This window comes from Chelonia mydas, chromosome 1 (assembly GCF_015237465.2).
Source record: "Chelonia mydas isolate rCheMyd1 chromosome 1, rCheMyd1.pri.v2, whole genome shotgun sequence".
NCBI classification, from domain to species: domain Eukaryota; kingdom Metazoa; phylum Chordata; order Testudines; family Cheloniidae; genus Chelonia; species Chelonia mydas.
This window is the reverse complement of record NC_057849.1, coordinates 277,272,324-277,289,489: the sequence shown is the minus strand read 5'-3', so window position 1 is coordinate 277,289,489 and position 17,166 is coordinate 277,272,324. Positions and strand designations below refer to the sequence as shown.

The 17,166-nt window shown below is 38.3% G+C and overlaps 1 protein-coding gene across 7 annotated transcripts in view; it reads left to right on the top strand.

The window, feature by feature from the left end:
- The first annotated feature begins 236 nt into the window (after window positions 1–236).
- The window catches only part of SYT1 (synaptotagmin 1), a 482,297-nt gene continuing 465,367 nt past the window's right edge, over window positions 237–17,166 (top strand). For 4 of the 7 annotated variants that reach the window (XM_043547293.1, XM_037886032.2, XM_037886013.2 and 1 more), the window contains exon 1: window positions 237–550. The gene's annotated coding sequence lies outside the window, so the exon portion shown is untranslated. The remainder of the gene's footprint in view (window positions 551–17,166) is intronic. The other 3 variants (XM_037886018.2, XM_043547305.1, XM_043547298.1) reach the window with 3 other exon arrangements.

Below are 17,166 nucleotides of genomic sequence, written 5' to 3'. Positions count from 1 at the left end.
CTCACTTCGCCGGGCCGGAGCACGGGTTCGGTGTCCTTGATTGTCATTCGCAGGGAACTCCCTCCCGGCCCCCTCGCCCGCTGGGGGGGACAGAGACTAACAGATCTCTGGGATGGGCGATGCCGGCTGAGCGGGTCCACCTATTATTGCCGCAGCCTGATTGGATAGCGCAGGCAGAACCCCCCCGCCTCTCGGCCAATCAGGCAGCCAGGGCTGGGGGGAGGATGGGCTGCCTCTCACTGGAGGGATTCCTGGAGAAGCTGCAGTGTGGTGATGCTCGGCAGGCTGCACAGCCCCCAGTGTCTCTCCTCCTCCTCCGCCCAGCCAGCAGCAGCAGCTGAAACTTAACACCCAACACAAAGCGAGCCCCACTAGAGCAGGGGGCTATACAGACCTGCCGGTGGATGTGGGAGGCTGCCACACACACCCACCCACCTTTTTGTATTGCCGTCTCCTCCCATGAGAGGCAGAGAGAGCGTGTGTGGTTCCTACTAGACAAGGAGGCGAGAGCACTGAAGGACAAACAGACTCCTCCTGCCCTGGTTGCCAGGTAAGGCAGTGGTGTTAGTGCTTCTGCTGGATCTGTCTGCAATGTTTGCTGTCTTGCAGTGACTTGGATTTTGTGGTTACCGGGGTGGGGGGGAGGGGATGAAGAGATGCACAGAGAAAGAGAGAGGGAGACCCAGGTGGGCTATTGTGTGGGCGGTGATGAGCGCGCACATGTTCCTGTTAACAGATGCTGGAAAACAGTTTGGCCGGTGTCTCCGGATTTGAACGCTGGGTTGAATTCTGGATTGGCAATCCCCACCCACCCAGTGTTCTCCCCTCTCGGAGAAGGCTGCTTTCCAGTCAACTGGAAGGTGGTATGGGACGAAATGGGGAAATGGGAGGGGTGGGATTCTGCAGGCGAAAGGAAACTGAAGGTAAAAAAAAAAACTGAACCTAAAGCAATCAAACTGCTTACAAGCGAGTAATCAAATCCTCGAGCTCCTGCTGTGGGAGAGGGAAAGCAGCTTGACTTTACTCGTCTTCCAAGTGGATCTGTCTTTCACTTGACTTATTCAGCTGGAAATAGATACAGTTAATCGTTGGTTTTAAGCGTCAATCACCTGACTTCTCATTTCTTCTTTGACCCCCTCTTGCATGATTGTTTGACACTGAAAAAGAGTTTCAATATCAAAAAACTTGCAATCTCAGGTAACAAAATACAGAAGGATTCGTTTCCAAGATTTGCTTGCAATCTTTGGACAGATAGTGTTCTTATGAAGACTTGTTGTTTGAAACACTGGTGTTGTTCTCAAAGCACTATTCCCTGGAGGATCTGCTTTTCTGATGGTAGAGGACTAAATTAATCCTCTTTGTATTGAAGTTTTAAAAAAAACAAACAAACCCTTAATTAAATACCATGACACCTGCTTCCCTTGCTTAGAAAAAGCTGACAAATTAATTTTCTTTAGATTTTTCATATAATTACATCTTTCTACTTTCTCTTTTTCTCCTCTTTATACTCCTCTTTTGCCTTGTTTTCTAATATGTTACAGTCTGTATATTGTGGGCACAGAGGGTGCTAATATGGGTTCAAAACTGTGTTTAAAAGTTAAATGTGTGTTTGGCTTAGGCACCTATCATGTTACAAAAAGTTTAGGGAGTATAGTCAAAAAGTAGCACAAATATTTAATAATTTTTTCACAGAAAATGGTAGTTCTTTTTTGTTTTAAGTCTGTTTAAAATGAAGACCTCAAACAACTACAAGCTTCTAGCCCTGAGCAGAGTAAGTAAATTAAATGTACTCATTGGAATGAGCCTTTATGGCAGTTTTAACAATGTGTAATTCAATCATCACTGATACAAGCTGCCTTTTACTATTATTCATCAGACCCAGCTGAGTGATTTCTGTCAGCTGGGAAGTGGTAGAGAGCAATCTCTAGGTAAATGTAACTGGAATGCTTTCCAAGTGGAGTCCTAAATGAGCACAGAAAAGCACTTGGCCACAATCTGCAGACAGATGTTAGTATCCAAATAAATCTTTTCCTTTGATTGTCAGGGGGAAAGTCAAGTCTTATTTTTCTTAATATCTATTTGTGAGTGAAGAAGAGGGATCTCTGTGCTTAGATGACTATGACCTTGTACGGTTAATGTAAAATGCAGTATTTAAATAGTATTTCCCTATCTTTCAAATGCTGTATTTTCTATACAAAGGTCAGTACAGTAATTTTAGACACTCGTGTGTTGTCGCCTGCAACCAGACCCTCATTCTGTCAACTACATATTGATCCTCTGAACAGATATCCTACTTTGCCATCCATGTTTCATGTTCATCTTTCTTATGCATTTTAAAAAGCACTTTTTCATCTGTAAGAGTTATTTCTTCTTCAAAACCAGACACTACCAGCAGTTGTAGACCTGAGAGGAGACTTTCTCCCTTGTGGAGTGGCATCCAGAATTACATAAATGTAATTATTTTAGGGGTGATCTCATACCAATATTTAAAAACACAATACTTTTAAGAAATGATAGATTTGGCTACAATGACAAATGGGCAATAAATTAATTTGCCTTTTTAGTATGGTGTATGTATGTAGAAATTAATAAGCATTAGTCATGATAAAATGGACAGATGGGAAAAGTATAGGAAAATTCCTTTATATTCCTTCCTGAGATGGTCAGAATAGTATTTTCTTGTCTTTGTTGGAAAAAAATAAAATTTGACCTGGCTTTATGTCTGTGAGACATTTTTTTCTCTCCAAGTTTTTGCAGTTGTAGTTCTGTTAGTAGTGTCCAAAGGGAATATGCCTCAATATGGTATGTTACTTGACTTGTGATGTAGTTGCTCAAAATCTGAATACATGCTGTTCATAGATTGAAAAGTATGTAGCTTGAAAACTATATAGCTTAAAAACATAGTGCAGACAGTGGGAGTGAAAAGAGATAATTTTAAAAAGAACCACAGGGCAGAGGATAATGACATACTGTAGGAAATTATCGCACTACTGCACTTGCAAAAGCATGAAATGTCCTAGTGTAGCCATTTCATACAAACCCAATTTTCCTTCACATTAAGAGCGCCTAAGTGAGCCTTATTAATGTTTGATGCAAAAGATGCTAAATCTATTTTAAGTATTTATACTGGAATTTTAAGCATTAGCCCATAGATCAACAGTAGTTGTTTGCTTTTCTACGCATACGTATAAAAATAGTTGTTTATAATGTATAACATTGTGTAAATGAAATATAGGAAACTCCATATGAGATCATGCCAATTCATCCTGCCAATAAATCATGGCTACAGAATAATATTTGGTTTATAATACAAAAATGTATTGTGCCTTATTCTTAATGTAAACCAAATATCTGGAAAACACTTACTGTCTTAGATTGTCTTGATAGTTTTATGGATGTAAGAGAAGAAAAGGTAATATTTGTCAGAGACCTGGAAAAAAAAATCTGTATTTGTCCAATTACCATAAAGAAACCATAAACATAAACTCGGGGTTTTTTTCATGATCTTTTGACAGGTTCACAATTGGTATATTATATATATTATAGCGAGGGTTTTAACACAAGTTTTTCGAGCCATTCACCCTTCTGGAAATCAAAGTTAATTGATGATGCCTCAGGTGAAACAGCAGCTCTTATTTGTCATACTGTGTCTTGTCTATACAACAGTATATAGGATGTTACAGTTTAGGAGAGCCTGGTATATAGAATGGTAAAATGAGAGCCTGGTATATAGAATGGTAAAGATGATAGTGCATCCTTATGACATTACCTGTTGTGTGAGAGACACCAAACTTCACAATAATATTGTAAAGGGCAAGCAGAGATTTCCCAATGTTCTCAAATAAAAACATGGAAGCATCATTATTTATAGATTCCATGTTCTTCTCAAATCTGCTTATGCAGCGTATCTCCATATTCAATTTTACAAAGAAAAATATCTGATCACTTTTTGGGTTACTTTGATCCTCTACAGGATATGTTTGTTTTAAACATTATTCTGTATCTTGGAAGAGCTTAATTAGAAATACACATAAGGGAAGCTTGCTAGCCAACTATAAATTTGTATTTACCAGTGACATTTACAAAATATACTTCAGGTTAAAATAAAAGCATTTGTCAAACTGAATAAACAAATCATTATGTTAACAAATATTTTCAGAATCTTTATGTATGAAAGTCCTCTTCGCTACATTGGCTTTACTCATTTGTGATACACTCCAATCAAAGAGAGAGGATTACAAAATGCTGGACATAATATTGTATCTTTTACAAAAAATAACAGAGTAGTGGGGAGTTCAGCACTAAAAGGAAGACATCCGTATAGCTTTTAGTGGTTCTTTGGATGAAAGACTAAGAACAGCTAGAGACAATGCTAATATGCTGTCTGTCTAAATCTTTCTCTTTACTCAGGATTTATGTGGATTTGAAGAGAGGTTGTTTATATAAACAATGAGCGAAAAACTTGCCCAGTCAAACAAAATGGAAATCTACAATTAGACGTTTTTGTTCTAAAGAAGAACGTATTTTTGTATGCAAGACTTTTGATTGAAAGTATGAGACCGGCTGTGATAAAACTGTTTTTTAATACTTTTATCAGCTGTTGCTATCAAAATGTTTTTTATATTAAGCTCTTATTTATTCAAGGGATTTAATGAGTAGGCTATTGTCAGTTTTATGGATTTTCAGTTTTTTGGTTTATTAAAAATCCTTACCAAAGAGTTTAGTATTTTCTTTGGGAACTCCCCCAAAACTGATTGCATTTAATATCTTCTTTTCTTTCTAGAGGGAGTGGGGCCTCCCTCTTTAAGATTCTCAAACATTTGCTATGTCAAGATATCACTTTCTCTTTCAGCCAATTAGCTATTACCTAATATAAGTGTATTAATGTTAATTGTAACATTTAATATAAAATCTCTTAGTTAACTGCGATTTAAAAATAATTATGATTACTTAACTATCTGAAGGGTAAATTTCCAATGACTCTTCAAGATATATAGATAAGCACAATTTTATTGTGGTGTGCCTACGTAGTAGAACTGATGATGCATTTTGTCTGCTCACTGCTCAATTAACAGAGTTTGTTATAATGCTGTTTACCTATTCTGTTTGATACTTTTTGTCTGAAGAAATGATTTTATTGCAGTGAGGGTGAAATTCAATTCCCCAGTGTAATGTGGGGGAACTAGGGAGACAAAATCTACCACTATCCAACCTGGATCCAAGCCATAAATCTGCAGCAAAGAACCTCATCCCTGTCACTTGGTGGCTGACCCTTTAAGGGGTGATAGGTCCAGTCCCAACCTGTGATGCAGTTTGTGACACACTTAGCTCACCTCCCCAGGTGTTTTTTTTGTTTTTGTTTTTTAAAGCAAAGCTCATGACAAGCAGGTCATATGGCTAAAATCAAGCCTTCTGGGGTGGCTATAAAAATAGAAGCCTCTACACAGTGGATGGATCTTGTAGGTCTGTAATATGCTTATATCCAACAACACTCCTCATGCCAGGCTTTGAAAGGCCAGGTTGGATACCTCTTCTTTAGTATGCAGACTCATCCCAAAAAGCTGCTACATCAGGGGTCCTCTTCTAAACAAACCCAATGGCGATCTTGTGTTATGTGGATGGCATTGTCCCGGAACTCCGAACCAAAAGGAATTTCATTTTGCAGGCATTACCTTGCTCCAGGGTAACTTTATCTTGTATGCATCACTTTCCAGACCCTCTGTGTTTGGAAATAATATTTACATACACCATGCCATAGATTGTTGCCACTGTTTATAAGTGAGTGCTTTTCATTTTCAATAAACTGTCTTGGTGAATTGGCAAGAAAGGATGGTTGGAAGGGGCTCTTCTCCTCTGGGTGTGTCACTGAGTTGTAGAAGATGGGAAATTAGGTGGCTCAGGCCTAATTGAAAAGATGCTTATTGGGGTGGGTGAAACAAAATCAATCTTGTAGATTTCTTGTGCCTGAAATTAAAAAATTATATTTCTATTTGAAGGGTCCAAGTTTTTAACTAAACATACATTTGGTAAGCACAGGAACAAAGCTATTGCTTTTGGTATAAATCTACAAATTGATCACCTTTTTATTCTCTTACACTGTTTAATAATAATCAGGGTACACATCATGAATTTGTTTCTCACTTTGATCTTTCTGAGTACCTGATGGTTAAAGCAGAGAGACAAGGGGAACATGTTCAAGTGACCTTGGCAGAGGTCAAGTACATCTTCATGTTATACTAGAATTGCTTAAAGCTATGAGCAATCTGATGTGTATTACTTTTATTTTTATAAATAGTTGCAAAATGGGATTGGAATGAGGTTTTATATATTAATGTGTATTAAAATTTAGTACCATTTAAACATGTTGGGATAAGTGCTAAAACAGAAGCACTCCAAGAAAAATCAGCTGGGACAAAATAAGCTTGCAGGCATCTAATCTAACTCTATGCACTGTTGCATTTGTTGTTTTCAAAATTTATATCCACTTTTACTGACCTTGACAATGACTTACATTTTATTTTAATACATGATCTTCAAAGGTTGAATTTACCACTTGTACATTAATTAAGATAACTGTTAGCTGGTTACACATGAAAAATTAATTTACTCTTTATAAATGTGGACAGAAATCCTGTATTTTTAAAGGTAAATAAGGCCTAGAACCCTCTATGAAAATCAGCAGTGTCTAAGAAAATAGTGGCACTAAATATTTCTAGCTTGCGATCGGGCAGCTACAAGAAGTTGGAATCTTAAATTGATCACTGTTTACTCAAATGTCAGCTGGCTTCCAAAGCAATAAACAGCCAAGTGTTTACTAAAGGTGATGAATCAGATTCCTGGAGGAATAATTGAGACTGTCTACTCTGACTGTTCTTGAAGGATTCAAACATATCCCTAAAGCCAAAATTTATTTCTGCCTTTCTGACTAACTTGTGGACCTCTTTATCCATCAATTGGATTATAAAATGCATGTATCACATCTTGGCGAGATGAAAGATAATCAGTGCTAGCATAATGAAACACGACGGTGCCCCTCCAGTAAAGGCTCTATTGGAATTCCCTTTTTAAAATATCAATATGAGTTTTGAGTAGCGTATAACTAATCAATTTGCATTTTTATTAGGCTGAAATTTGGCTCTAAGCAATGGCTTTTTTTATTCAAATAATTTTTTGGTTTTTAAAAAGACATAAAACAGTTTAGCAGTCTTAAGGGCTCATTTCAAAGCTACCAGGGCAAATTCTTTGCTGTAAATTGACTCAACTTACTTGCACACTATGTGGTGCTCTCCCTCCCACACCACAGTTTCACTACAATGGATACCTTCCTGAGATGAACTAAAGCCATCTCCTCTGAGGAACTCCTTGGGTACAATTTGCAGTGTGTTAGCCTTGTAGGTTCTCAAGCAGATGAAAGAGTGTAAAGTTAAGGATATCTGTTGCTGATGCACTAGAGTAGAAGGAAGGGCTCAACATGAGTATGTAGAAAGTAGTGAGCCTTGTTGAAGGTAGAACTTTTTGTGTGATAGTATAAAAGGTTGTGCACATTTTGTTCCCTCCACTAGACCAAACATTTTCTACCGCACAGGTGGTTCTGAGGATAAATTATTGTGCTCAGATACTACAATGATGGGGCAATACAAGTATCTAGAAACAAGTGGGAATGCAAAATGTTGGCTTTTGTCCAGTCCTTCCCTAGTTACACCCATGATACTACTAGGGCTGTATAAATGAAGTTGCTTTAAGCAGGCTTGGTGGTAATTATGCTGTTCAAATTCTCAGTACAATTTCTGGGACAGCTATGAGGCCAATAATGTTAAAATTCTAACACAACTCAAATGTTTCCATTGAACTATCCTTAAGGGTCAGATTTAAGCTGTTTAGGCAAGGGCATTTTTATTTAAAACTGTTGTTCCATCTTCAGTCCGATCGCGCTTTTGTGTCTTCATGAGGCTATTGCACATATGATTGGACTGCCCACTTTACCATCGGAAAGTATAATGGGGCTTGGTGAAGTTAAAGATAATGGGCTATGTTCAGTCCCTCCCTATGTGGGTGTATAAGGAGTGGGGGAAACGTGTACAGTATTCAAGAGTAGCTGAAAAAATCTGTGCCTATGGTGTTGGGGTAAATGATGTATGTCCTAACGCTACCTGCCAGAGTGAGAGTGTTGCTACAACGAGGCTAACAACATGAAATAAGCAAATTCACCACAACGTCAGCCAGAATCCTGGGAAATGTGCACATAGCCATTTACAATAAATGCAAGCTGCCAGCAATAGCAGCAAGTGAGTTGCTCAGAGGACCAGGTAAAGTAGCAAGTGCCCTGTAGCATATACAGGCAGCCTTGAAATGGAAGCCTGCACTGATGGAAGGTTTCTTGTTGCAAAACCGGTTGCTGTCCCATATTGTGTTGCGTTTGTGCAGGACTTGGTGCTTTGTGGCAACTCAGCTCTGAATGTCCTTGCTTTTGTGCATTTAAGTCACATCTTTCTTTTTCTTTCTTTCTTTTTTTTTTTTTTTTTTAAAGCATAGTTCTATAAAATGTAATTTCCTTTCACAGGAGAAGTTTAATTCCATCTTCTAAATTTTAATTTAGATTTCAAAGCACCAGTGAATAAGCCACGTGCATGATGAAGAAAGTTGCACAAAACAAATCATCCACTGTCAATCATAATTTAGAAACACGGGTCTAAAAGCCTTAACCGGATATTACTTTTCTTTATATCCCATCTCTTGTTCTGCTTTCAAGGGCCCAACAAATGATTGAGAAGATCGGTTTGAAAATGCACTCCCAGTTGTTTGACAAACATTATAAAATATAGTGGGCAAATGCATGAAAAGGAGAAGTAGAAAAGGATGGTACTTACATTGTCCTCGTCCTCATATTAAAACTATGTGAGTTTATAATGGTGGGTTGCAATCAGTGGCAGTAGTTTCAGAAAGTAAAAATATTCCATATCAGGAAGAGGAAGCATTTATGCCGATTGTAAACCTTTCAGAACAGGGACCATCATTTTAGTTGTGTTCATATAGTGCCTAGCACATTGGGACCCTGATCCCTGACTGGGGACTCTACCTGTTGTTGCAATACAAATATTAATGTACCCACGTGCTGTAAAGGTGCTATCATTTATGGTACCTGCAGATAAATGAACACTTTAAACAGTAGATTGCCATAACCATAACGACCATCTCCATCATTATATTATGGATCCTGATTGTGCTTTAAAACTAGTGCTAGATATACAGGAATTGGTAATAATACAAGTGATAATGGGGAACAGATACAGTAGGAAATTGGGATACTGGATTTATTAACTACAATTAGAAACTTATCTGTTTGGTTACCCAGTATACCAGCTTCCTAGTATAACCAATAAATCCATTTTCTAGTTTATAAGCAGCACAAGTTTCCCATTATGCCAGTTTCCCAGTATGTTGCTTCACCAGTTTCCAGTGTAATCCCAGTTACTTGTTTGCTTATTTTAAGATAACTAGTATACACATAGCGCCAGATTCTCAACTGAGATCTGGCTCCTTTGCACTATAGAGAACACAAAGGGGCTGGATTTTGTCCGTAAACGGCCAGCAAGGAATTTAAATAGGCTGTAAATAGCAAGCTGATGAGGTGGCTCCTGCTTCAGCAGCTCCCACCATCTCTGGTGTTGGAAAGGGAGGGGACATGTCAGGGTCATAGCAGGACTCTTCTGTGCCTATCCTCTACTAGCAGAGGATCCATTAGAGGTCGTGCTCTGGCATAAATTAGAGTAGTCTCTAGTTGTCATCAGGGCTGGTGCACTTTTTGTCCTCTTACTGTACGTGCTGCCCACAACCCTGTCTATGTTGGTAGCCGCCTATAAGGTGGTCCCCATAAAAGCAATATCTGACAACTTCACATCACATTAACAAATGTCCTGTTGAAGTAGGGACTTATAAACCCCCTTTTATGGATGCGGGGGAGGGAAACAGGCACAGAGCGTTGAAGTGATTTATCCAAGGTCATTCTGGAAGTGTGGCAGAGTTAAACCCAGATCTCCTGAGTCCCAGGTCATGGTCTTAGCCACATCACTGAGGGAAGCAGAAGAAGGCCCACGGCTATAGAGCTAGCACATGAAAGGCTCAGTAGCATTGTAAACTAAATGATTTTTCTTTCAAACTCATTATGCACAATATAATTAAGTGGGTTTTGTTTTTTGTGTGTGTGCGCGTTTTAATAATGGAGGTGTCGAGCTAAGAAATGGTTAAAATAAAAGCAATCATACATTTATTTACTTTGCTGGAGTTTAGATGATGATTGTATTTCCTTAAAGGTTATACGTACCCCCACCACTGGCAGAGGATGTCATTGCAATATCTTGACAGTATAAGGGAGTAGCTAGTTAAAAATAAACCACATTATTCAGAGCTTAGAGTTTGTGCGCAGTTTTGCCTTATTATAAAGGAATTGATGTGTGGGTATGCTAAATCCCTGCAGAGCTGTCAAGAAAGAACAAACTTTCTATGCTTGAGCAGGATTTTGAATGGTAGTTAAAACTTTACTATTGGCTACTTAGAAAGCTGTAAAGTTAAGAGCCAGTAAAACTTTAAATGAAGATCTAGCACAGTACTTTTGGGGGGGGGGGGGAGTTTTCTTTATGTCCTGTGATGTGATGGGGGCAATAGTTAAAGATAAAAGGCTAGATTTTTGTCTACCTGTCTACAAGTGTTCAATAGGGAAAGGGTAAAAAGAACTCTTCTCCCGTCTTATTGCTCTAGCACAAGGGCTATCAATAACTCTGATTCTTTTTGCTGATACAGACTAACACGGCTACCCCTCTGAAACCTGTGATTCCTGAGGCATTCTCCAATGCACACTGAAGACCATGGGAAAATTGCCATGGTCTTCATTAAGCTTTGGATCAGGCCCATCATGTCGAAGGAACCAAGGAGTTCCGCACCAACAGTAGTGCCAGAAATATCACAGTGGGCGAGAATGATGAGAGTGGAGCCATGGCTTCTTCTCTCTGCAGTCTACAATGTTGGTCTAAGTTTACTAAGCAGTTATGGCTTTTGAGCTATATATACAAAATACCTTAAATGTTTTTTATTATTTGTCTGTAGAAACTTGTTCAGAAGATCTGGGTAGCTTGTGACCCCCTCAAAGTCATGGCATCACAATTCTTTAAATGGGAACAGTATGTGATGTTAAAGCCTCGGGGTGTGAAAACACGTTTTCAGTGTAATGCTGGAAAATATGCAGGGGAAAAGAACTCTGCTATATAAAGATAAAAGAGAAGCTGGCAACGTGGAAAATAAGATATGATGTATATTTTAGCTTATGAAGGTTTTTTTTAAAAATAAATCTGAGACTGGCTGTTTCACAGTATTGTATATTGCAGAAAGTATATTTTTACATCAGTTCTAAAGAGGAGTGTTAAGTTAGAACAGTCTAGGAAGAGAAATTCAATATAGCATGTGAAAAATCAGATCACAGCAAAATGGTCGTCCTTGCTGATATCTTTTGGCACTAAAATTTATCACTCATTTCCATCCTCCTTCAAACTAACAGCTAAATGTGATGTGTTGGTAGTTGATTTCTGGCTTATAAAGGTTAATTTAACTATATTTAAATGCAAAATAGTGGGTCTACAACTGATTTCTCTATAAGTATGGAAATTCTCATATATCTGGTTTCTCTCCCTCTCCTACTTTCCCCTCTGTATTTTGATATGCATTCATATGAAAGAGGCCAATTATACTTTGACCGTAGTATAAATAATGCAAAAGTTGTTGCCTCCAGTAGAGGGGAAATTTTTTTTTAAAATCCCTGTGCCCAAACACAAGTTCAAACGTTGAGAAGGGGATTAAAAGGACCTTTTAAAAAAGTTTTCATTTTCTTTATCACCTGTTAAAATACAGTGAAACACAATCTTGACAATTTTAGCTTATGCTGTGTCTGTTTTTTTTTTTCTTGGTCTGAGTATTTAATTTGATCATCATCTATGAGAACCGTGCGCTCAAGAGCATCTTCCATGCATTGACCACCTCCTGTGATGCCTCTGTAACATTGCCCTCCTACCTTCTCTAGAGCCTGTGGAAGACAGTGCACCTTCATCAGCAGTCAATGTTGGGAGAGAAATATGTGTCTTCCAGTAAATAATTGTCCTTCTCTGGCCCTGTGGAGAATACCTAGAAAAAATTAATACAACCAGGAACTGTTAGTTTTCGGTGGTTATATATAGCTATTTTCAAGGGTCTGCTGTTTGTCAGAGGGAGTTCTTGGTAGCACGACTTCAACAGAACCATGCTGCAGATTACTGGGGGTTGGGGACAGAGCAGGTACAGAGGCCCAGAGCTTCTGTGAAGGTGGCCCTAGCCTCATATAGATCCCATAGTATTTGTATGGCTTCTTGCTGGGGCCTGCAGCCTTTTTTTTTCTTCTTCCTTCAAGGAAGCAAAATCCTGACCCTATGGAACAAAGTGGACAGTCTCCATGAATAGAGCAAGAGTGACATTTCCTCCCAATGACAGGTTTCAGAGTAACAGCCGTGTTAGTCTGTATTCGTAAAAAGAAAAGGAGTACTTGTGGCACCTTAGAGACTAACCAGTTTATTTGAGCATGAGCTTTCGTGAGCTACAGTTCACTTCATCGGATGCATAGCATATCGTGGAAACTGCAGAAGACATTATATACACACAGAGACCATGAAACAAAACTTCCTCCCACCCCACTCTCCTGCTGGTAACAGCTTATCTATTGATGATCACTTTAGATAAGCTGTTACCAGCAGGAGAGTGGGGTGGGAGGAAGTTTTGTTTCATGGTCTCTGTGTGTATATAATGTCTTCTGCAGTTTCCACGATATGCAGCTGTAGCTCACGAAAGCTCATGCTCAAATAAACTGGTTAGTCTCTAAGGTGCCACAAGTACTCCTTTTCTTTTTATTTCCTCCCAAGCGATTTCTCCCTTAGGTTTCATTTTGGGGGAGAGTGATCTGGCTTGAAATTTGACACAAGCTATACATTAACATTCAGTGGGGCTTATCAACCTCTGTAAATCGGCTTATAAAAATCATCTGTGAATTTTGCTGGACCATGTGTCTGCTTCTTCCATGGTGCCTCCTATTGCAGAATCAGCATTGGCTTAAGAACTGACTTCACATAATTACTTGTTCTATTTTCAAAAAGTGGTGCTGTTAAAGGTAAAAGGACCTTTATAATGGGAAGATAAATAAAATACTGCATCTTCACTGGGCCTTAAAACAGGAATAATGAGATAAGCAAGTATCTTTTTTTTTTTTTTTTTTTAAACAGGGAACTCAAATTTATGCTTTTCCTCTTTATCTTGCAGCTTTCATGATTGAGCTGCTTCCTTCCAGATGGTGCCTATGTGTGCAAGGACTGGGATACACATAGCTCAATCTGTTCCGCTGCAGGCCTCTGCCATCAAAGGGAGCCCTAGGTACTGGATGTGCTCGTCTTTTCAGAGTAGTTCAAGAGCCCATCTCTTAGCAAACATTCTAATCTATAAGGCTTTTATTTCCAGCTAAAAGGCTTTGGAGTAGTTCTTTTCATAGTTGATGATGATAATCCTGTTACAGGATTCAGCTGATAAGAAATGCAAAAATCCAGAGACCTCAACCACCTGTCTGCAGAGGGCGAATTAATTATCGTTTCCAAACGTGTTCATGCTGCCACAGAACTGTGACCCAGCATTCTGAGTTTGTTCCAGGCCTTGGTTCGTTAGTGGCCAACTTCTGTTCATTGTGTTGCTGCTGAAATGTCTGAAACGTTCAAAAACATAGCAGCGTATTGGAGGAAATGCCAGAAAGAATGTTTAAATGATTGTAAATTTGGCAAGGGACTTCTACCAAAAACCCAAAGGGTTGATGAGTTGTGATCTGAAAACAAAAACTCAACATGCTTGGCCACAGAAATGCTGGTCAGTCCTTGCAAAGGACTTAAACAAATCTTACATTTTTGGGAAGCTTCAGTTTTAGGCCCTCATTGTTTATGCCTCTGGCTAGATTATGTCTAATCAGATTGAACGTCATTTTTTCTTAGTTTTCTCCGCTCTCTCCCCTTCACCCTCTCGGATTTCCTCCCTGCCCCCCCTTGAAATGAATACATGTGCAGTAATAAAATTTGATTGCAAGCCAAACAGACAAAACACATTTACCATACTGGAAGGCTCAAAAGGTGCCATGTTCATAATCAAAAAATAACTGTCAATAATACAGTAAACAAGATGATTATGTATCACACTGTTGACCCTGTATGTTCATTATTGTGATTCAGTGGGTCACTCACATTGCTATTTGACAGTTAAAGAGGGTGAATTTTTCAGTGCTGCTACTATATTCCAACTGGGAGGTTATAAGTTGAAAGTGTGACTACAGAGTGTAGGCAAGCATGGAAACTACATTTTAAGACCCCGATCCTGAAAGGTTCTCTGTGCATATGGACCCTTACACCTACACAGATCCCTATTAAAGTCTGTGGGCTAGTGTGCAAGCAAAATGATTCATCCACACAAATCATCTTGCAGAATTGGACCCTAAAGATATTGCCATCAACTGATTACAGTATGTGGACTCAATTCCTTCAGCAATGGAAACCTTCATCCATTGCTAGTCATTTTAGTCAGAGACACAAAGCAGTTTTTCTGTGCTAAGGATCATGTCAAGTAACACATTATCAATATCTTTGTTTATGAAAGAATACTATAGAGATGAATAGAAAATTATATCCTTGTGTAGAATTCTATGAGACATTTCAAAGAGCCTATGGAGAGAACATCATTCTCTATGACATTCTGTTGGTTACAAATGCCTATTAAATTTGCATAAACCCCTATTGGCTTAATCCCTATTGAACACTCAATCATCGTTTTCTTATCAGAAAACGTTTCAGAAATGTTTGTTCTTCTTAAAACTGAAAAAAAAACCACCCAGATTTATGTTTGTTGTTGCACGTAAGACTGTGACTGAGGCTCTTTGGTCTTAGAATTTATTTGCCTGGAAGTTTGTCTGTGTTTAGAAACATACATTTCTGAATCGAAGATACATTTGCTCTGCCATATTACAGCAGTGCTAAAAATAATAGCTGTAAATGTATAAGTTCAGACAGCTATCACGGCAGATAGCTGCAAAAGAACGAAGAAGTCCCATGTGGAAAATATTGTCATTACTCATGTGATCTCAATATTTCCCAGAATGATGAAGGTCATTTTACCGGTATTCAGTATTAAAGAGTCCAAAGAACAGAGCCCTTCTGAATTGTATTTCCTGTTCCTTTAATGGTTGTTTGAAAGAAACAAAAGAGAATTAAAGGATTGCTACTTCTTACTACAATGGGCAGTAAAACAAAAAGGAAAGCAGTCCTTCAAGTCACTTGGTGACATCAGTGAGCCTTCTGTACATATTTCCCCCCCCGCCCCTTTTTTTTTTTTTTTTTTTTTTTGTGGTGGTCAGAATTGATTTCTCTATTTTGCTTTTTGTAAAAACTAAATATATATCCCTGGATTCCCCATCCCACACTTAAAACTACACCATAATACATGTCGTGCTACAATGTTTCCCTCCACAAGTGGGAGAGAGAGGGGTTTATTTTCCTGTCAACAAGTGGAGACAAATTATATTCCAGTTTCCCTACATCATAGGACGTAATGATGTATCATGCCTTTTTATGTAAGTTGTGCTTCATAGCTTTTGCAATAGATATCCTTGGGTCATACTCCCAAACTCAAGATGTGGTCAGTGTGCTACTAGGAATATTTGTGTTTTCGGGGTTTTCTTTCTTTCTTTCTGCCAGAGAAGGAATTATGTAAAATAATCCAAAAAGCATCTGCGGTGAACAGTTTGTTGCTTATACTGCTATAGTTTCAGAAAAGTTGAGTGAGATAAGAACTAATCAATTTTAATGTAATAAGTGATTTGATCTCACTGCACATTCCAGGCAAGGATAGGAGTTAGTGCCCTGTAAAAAAGGCTTAGATGAATTAATCTCCTCAATTTCTTCTTGGTAAATGACTCGTGATTTTGTGATTTTGAGTATCCAATTTAAAACACCTTTAAAAGGGGCTTATTGTCAACATGTGCTGAGCACACACCCTGTGGAAGTCAGACCCTGCACAAGCTCCACCCAGAGGCAATTTTAATTCACGTGTGGCAGAAGCTGAAGTACAATTGGATAAAAGCATTATGACAGTCCTGATATAGGTCAGGAGAAAGTTAGTTATTCTAGCTAATTAAGGGCCTGACTCATTGATGTACACGGAAAGATTCCCATTGACTTTGTAGGCACTGATTCAGGCCTTAAATGTGTAATGGTTCTACCTAAGAGGCACAATTGGGGAACATTTTTCTCTGCTTCATGGAACTTCCTGTTTTGCCTTGAAAAGTACTGAAATCTGATATCAAATAGGAGTTGGAGAAATTCTGGTTAATCAATTTCAGGCATCGGTTGCCATAGTATTAGGATACTGATGTTCAAGTGGTGATCAAGGAGCTATCAATGTTTGTCTCACCCCACCTTCAAGCAGAAAATGTGAAGCCAGATATTATTGGCTAATAAAGAGGAGCTTAGAAAGATGCACAAATTCTACTTTTCTGTGAAATAAATGTAATTGATTTCCCTGGGTACTGACCAGCTAATATGTATTTATTAGCTACAGATCACTCAAACAATCTGTGCTGGTAAGGTGGAAAAAACACTTTAAAAGTATGAATGCATTACTTTAAAATCTAATATTCTTACCTAACAGTGTGCTGGTGAATAGTTTTGTCATTATTCTTATTTGTATCTGATACATATTTCACTTGATGTTCTACCATTGATTTGCATGCATGATGCTTTGGTTTTACAAACTTGAATGAATTTCTGCATCTCCTAAAACACAAACTGCATATGACATGAAATGTTCCTTAATAGGCTTCTGCAGAGTGCCTTTCAGTACTCAATCAAATGTTTACATGATCACTTAATTGGAAAACAGTCAGAGAAATTTAAGATTCTTTTTTTTTTTTTGTCCACAGATATGTGCAAATATCTCAACCCAAAATCTGGAAAAGATGGTGTAAAATGTAGTTGTGCAAAGCTATCTGAAAGGCTGATTTCACCACCTTTCTATTATATATAGAAATGTATAGAATTTTAGACATAACTTAAGTAAATAAAAGATATTTGA